We start from the raw sequence: 6,053 nt of genomic DNA, 5'->3' as shown, positions 1-6,053 counted from the left end.
CAGAACTATGGGCGGGGTGCTCTTTGGCCGATTTGAATGAGAACCATCAGACCGAAAGGAGGGAAAGCAGCTGCATCTGGGGCCTCGTGCCCAGTCAGATTTGCTTTCTGGGGCTCACCTGATGATCAGCCTCTGGTCCCAAGCCAGCGAGAAGGAGCGAGGAGGCGTGGGCCAGCCCCTCAGGATGCATTGTTTCTTTCATCATGCTTCTCAGAGGTCCACCGTGGAGCCTGCGAAAAGACTGCGGAGCCCCTTGCTAAGTGATCTGAGGAACCAGAGGGCTGCCTTTCACCAAGTTTCCCTCCTCCCGGCAACCCCACGACAATTTCAGTTGTTCCAATGCTCCAGGAATCTGAGAGAGATTCGTTTCTTAAGGTTTCTGGAAAAGCATTTTACCCAAGCCCTTTATGAACCTAGTTGGTGTTTTTTTCTTGAAAGCCTTCTCCCTCCGGGAGAGTAACTTCAGGCAGAGGTCTGGCCATTGGCTGAGGGTATCACGTGACCAGTGACCCACGCTCTCCAGCTGCCCAGGGCTGCCACGTGGGGAGTGTCTCCCTGCTTCCTTCCCTGCCCAGGTCCGAGGCCGTGGGTGATGCAGGCCAGACCCAGGGAGCAGCCTGGCATCTCCTGAGTGACGACCCCAGAAGCCCGCTTCCATCTTCTCCTCAGAACCTGTTCCTCTTTCTTGGCAGTGAGGCAGGGCCCAACCTCCTCTAGAGTAACTTAGTTTCTGCACAATTTTAACTGATCTCAGGGGTGTCCGTGAGGTGCAGAGGAGGAAGGGACAGAGATGCTGAGGGAGTAGGGCTGAGAAGTCACCCACACCCTCCAGCATGGCCTTTGAGCCAGGCCTTAGGGACCATGCCTGTCACTTGTGGGTGTCCTTTGTTACCATTTGTGTGTTTGAATAAAGTCTGAAATGCCGTGATGCTTTTTTTCTGTCTCTGGTCAATAAAGACATGAAACAAACTTCTGAATCTTGAAACCTTTGTTGTATGTTTTCCGATACTGCGAGCTCCCGGGTTCCTGCTGTCACTCACTAGTGATGATTCTCAGGCTGTCCTCAGGAGATGAATTTCACTGCACCTTTTTCTAGCAGGGCTTCTTACAAAGCCCTGATTTCTCCTGCTGCTAAAACTGCCTGAGGGGGTGTTGGGCCTTCTTCCTCCTGGCTTTCATTTTACTGCATCTGAAAGGACCCAGAGAGGGCCCAGAAACAGAAGGTGGGGACAGATGGGCTTCCCACCAGAGAGCCGGAAAGAGACAGGGGGAGGGGTTTGAGGTGGTTTTTAAGGGAAAAAAGTCTTCCTGGAAGAGAATAAGTGACTGGGTGCCCATCTTCTCTGCAAGGAAGAGGAGGAGTAAGAAACGTGAGAATCAAGCCACCAACAAGTTAAGTATTGATCCCTCAGGCGTCAGGCGGGGTGTGGGATCCTCAAAAGGCGTTAGGTCGTCGCTCCTGTGGGGCGCTTACAGTTGGGGAGGTGGCATGTACACAGGAAGGTACTGAGCAAGGTGTGTGGCTGTAACAGCTCCGACGGGAGGCCACAGCTGCCGTTAACAGGTGGTGGAGAAAGGAGAGGGCCCAGGGGGCTCAGGTGTCACAGCTGTAGTGGTCGCAGGACACAGTTATCGCTCCCAGGACTGGGGAGCAAAGGGAAGAGGTTGGCATTAAATGGTTGAGGCTTGGAGGAGGGGCCCTGTAGAGGGATGCTGCCATCTCAGGGCTCAGTGAGCTGGTGCTGGGAGTGTGGAAAACCGCAAATGAACCGCACTGCTGGGACCAGCTGTTGCTGCCAGAGCAAAGCTGCGTTGCTGTGGTTTCTCTAACAGGAAGGGCCACGTCTCCTTTTTCCCCTCCAGCCTTGCGGTCTCCCTCTCACGCTGCCTTCAGCAGCTTCCCGGCCCCAGCAGCACAGGGCAGTCTGGGTGGGTTGGGGCTGAGAGTTAACAACAGCTCTGCCACCTTTGTGGCTGGTCCGCATCCGTAAGCACTCTTCTGTGCATATTTGAACTTCATAAGAGCAGCTTTATGCTTCCATGTAACAAGACGCAACTACTTTTCTTTCCTTCTTTTTTTTTTTAATTTTTCGGCTGCGCCGCAAGGCATGTGGGATCTTAGTTCCCCGACCAGGGATCGAACCCGCGTCCCCCTGCAGTAGAAGCGGAGAGTCATAACCACTGGACCGCCGGGGGAGTCCCAAGACGCAACTACTCTTTACACAAAGATGATCTTGCCCTCCCCCCAACACAAGACACTGCAAACAGTCATTGTTCCCAGGTCTGAGAGACCGTCACATCTATTTCTGGGCTGTGTTAATTACTCCTCAGATTGGCTTGGTGGGTTGTGATGGGGAGCTCAGGCCACATGGTCACTTGATTCCCCTGATTAGGTAGCTGGAGCTGTTCCTCAACAGAAGGAGAGTTATCTGTAAAAGGAGTCATGGTTCTGTTCCAACACCCTGGAGTCTGCATGGTGAGTCTCCCGTTGGAGCTTGCTGGAGGCTCCCTACGGCGCTGTTTACAACAGATTATTTGAGTTTGACTGAATCTGCTCAGTCATAAAGCCCAGGTGGCAGCCCAGAGCTACATTTTTAATAAGAATCACACCACACAGAAGGACTTTCATCAGTAAAGCTTTCCCCTGGAGTGAACTGTTACTCTATTTAGCCAGTTTAATTCCTTGGTCGGTTTTCTATACAATGCAATTCAATTGTTCTTCTATTTTCATTTTCACTTAAAAATATTTTCATTGAGATCATTGTTTTCCACGAGCTTTTGCCCTTGTGAGTTGTACCTTTTGCCCTTGTGGGCTTGCTTTTGTGGCTCTTACCTCCTCTGTGTTTATTTTCCCCAAGTCAAATTTGGCAGCTCAAAATCTAACTCATATCTAAATTTGAGTATTTTTTAACTGGTCAGTTTTCTGTTAATTCTAACAAAACACAAAATGGATAGAAGACTAATAGTTTGTATTTCTTAGCTTTCTTGTAAGGAAATTGTGAGCAAGTTCCCTTGGATATTCTTGCATCACTTTATGTCTAAGTTTGGGCTATTGCTTCTACTCATATTTCATTCTGATAACCTTTGCACGTGCACCGTCTCAGAGTTGGCAAATCAAAGAGCTAAACATCCTCAAAATATGCCTGCTTTGCGCAATTATGATGGATAGTAAGCAGATGTTTGGAGGGGGGAGGATTCGGAAGGCTCCACAGAGTTCTTGAACTAGACCCTGAAGTTGGAGAAGGGGGTGGTTGGCAGGTGCAGAAAGGATGTGATGCTCAGCTCTGTCACTTCTATCAGAGCTCGAGCAAACCTCCACTTATTTGCTGCCATGTGCTGCACAGCCACTGCATGCCTGGAACAGTGAGAGAGAGGGGAATGCTGGAGGCAGGGAGGAAACAGCCAAGTAGCTGCTGTAGTGGCCAAGGGAGCTTCATTCAGAACCTGGGCAGAGGGGCTTCCCTGGCGGTCCAGTGGCTAAGACTCCGCACTCCCAATGCAGTGGGTCCGGGTTCCACCCCTGGTCAGGGAACTAGGTCCCATGTGCCTCAATTAAGACCTGGCGCAGCCAGATACATAAATAAATAAATAAATAGTAGAGGGCTTCCCTGGTGGCGCAGTGGTTAAGAAAATTCCTGCCAATGCAGGGGACACGAGTTCGATTCCCTGGTCTGGGTAGATCCCACATGCCACGAAACAACTAAGCCCATGCGCCACAACTACTGAGCCTGCACTCTAGAGCCCACGAGCCACAACTACTGAACCCGCGTGCCACAGCTACTGAAGCCCATGGGCCTAGAGCCCATGCTCCGCAACAAGAGAAGCCACCACAATGAGAAGCCTGCGCACCTCAACGAAGAGTAGCCACAACTAGAGAAAGCCCGCGTGCAGCAGCAAAGACCCAATGTAGCCAAAAATAAATAAATAAATAAATTTTTTAAATAAATAAATAGCAGGGGGAAAAAAAAAGAACCTGGCAGAGGCAGGGCAATGGAAATGCTGAGCCAGAATCAAGCCCCTTTGAGATACTTAAAGGCAGCCACGTATTCAAGAATCACTACAAGTCCTAAGCAGGATAAATAAAAACACACATAGAAATACCAAAATGGATGAAAACAAAATATGGAGAAAATCTTAAAAGTCACCAGAAGGGGGGGAAAAGAGGTTACTTTCAAAGCAACAGCAATAAGACTGACAGTCATCTTCTCAACAGAAAAATATAAACCAGAAGACAGTGGAATTAAATCTCCAAAGTGCTGAAAAGAATATAGCTGCCAACCTAGAATTCTATCCTTAATGAAGATATCCTTTAAGAATGAAGATGAGGACTTCCCTGGTGGCGCAGTGGTTGAGAGCCTGCCTGCCAATGCAGGGGACACGGGTTCGAGCCCTGGTCTGGGAAGATCCCACATGCCGCGGAGCAGGTAAGCCCGTGTGCCACAACTACTGAGCCTGCGCGTCTGGAGCCTGTGCTCCGCAACAAGAGAGGCCGCGACAGTGAGAGGCCCGCGCACCGTGATGAAGAGTGGCCCCCGCTTGCCACAACTAGAGAAAGCCCTCGCACAGAAATGAAGACCCAACACAGCCAAAAATAAATAAATTAATTAATTAATTTAAAAAAAAAAGAATGAAGATGATGTAAAAGCAACTTTGACAACCAGAACTTGAGAGTATTTGTCACCAGCAGACCTTGTACTTAAGGAAATACTAAAAGGTGTTCCTCAGGAAGATGGAAACGACCCCAGAAGCTAGAGACATAGGAAAAAATGGAGAGCAATTAAAATGATAAGTACATGGATTGATATATATAGATATATAGATTACACACAGAGACCATTTAAGCATTATTAGCACTTTATAGTTTTAAAATATATAAAGAGAATTAAAATACACAACCATAGTAAAAGTTGGGATGAGGTAAATGAAGTTGAAGAATTCTAAGGGTTTGCATTATTTAAGATTAAAGTAACGCTTAATATTAGACTTTGATAAGCCATGGATGCATGTTATAATTTCTCATGTAACTATCCCCCAAATAATAGAAGTATAACTACCCAGATAATAGGAAGGAGGAAATTGAATAATAAAAAATCAATAATGGTAAAACAAGTCACTAGGAAAACATAATAATTATAAACTTGTGTGCATCTGATGTTCTAGGCTCAAAATTGATAGAACTAAAAGGAGAAATAGGCAAATCCATAATAAACTAGGAATTTTGTCACATCTTTTAGTATTAAAAGGACCAGAAAACCAATAGGGATACCGATGCTTTTAACAACATGATTGGCAAATGTCATAACTGAAATGTGTGGAACGCTACATCAAAAAACTGCAGAACACATTCTGAATTTTTTTTTAAATTTTTTTATGTATTCATTTTTTGGCTGCATTGGGTCTTCGCTGCTGTGCGTGGGCTTTCTCTAGTTGCATTGAGCGGGGGCTACTCTTGGTTGTGGTGCGCTGGCTTCTCACTTCAGTGGCTTCTCTTGTTGTGGAGCACAGGCTCTAGGCGTGCGGGCTTCAGTAGTTGTGGCATGTGGGCTCAGTAGTTGTGGCTCACGGGCTCTAGAGCGCAGGCTCAGTAGTTGTGGCACACGGGCTTAGTTGCTCCGCGGCACGTGGGATCTTTCCGGACCAGGGCTCGAACCTATGTCCCCTGCATTGGCAGGCGGATTCTTAACCACTGCGCCACCAGGGAAGTCCCACATTCTGAATTTTTAAGTGCACGTGGAAGTTACCAACATTGACCATGTCGCTCTGATCCATAAAGCAAGTCTTTAAAAAAGTCAAAGGATTTAAATCCAAGCATAACATCTGATTATAGTGGAATCAAGTTAGAAGTCAATAATAAAAAACGATAATTAGAAAATATCTGTATTTTTGGAAACTGAGCAACATGCTTCTAAATAACTCATGGGTCAGAGAAGACAGCACAATGGAAATCAGAAAACATTTTGAACTGAATGATAATGATAATACTCTTTAGTATAAGGTGCAATAAGAGTCATACTTAAATGGGAAAACATATGTATTAACAAGGAAGAAATGCT

Source organism: Balaenoptera acutorostrata, chromosome 20 (assembly GCF_949987535.1).
Source record: "Balaenoptera acutorostrata chromosome 20, mBalAcu1.1, whole genome shotgun sequence".
In the NCBI taxonomy this organism is placed as follows: Eukaryota; Metazoa; Chordata; class Mammalia; order Artiodactyla; family Balaenopteridae; genus Balaenoptera; species Balaenoptera acutorostrata.
Note: the sequence above shows the minus strand (reverse complement) of the source record.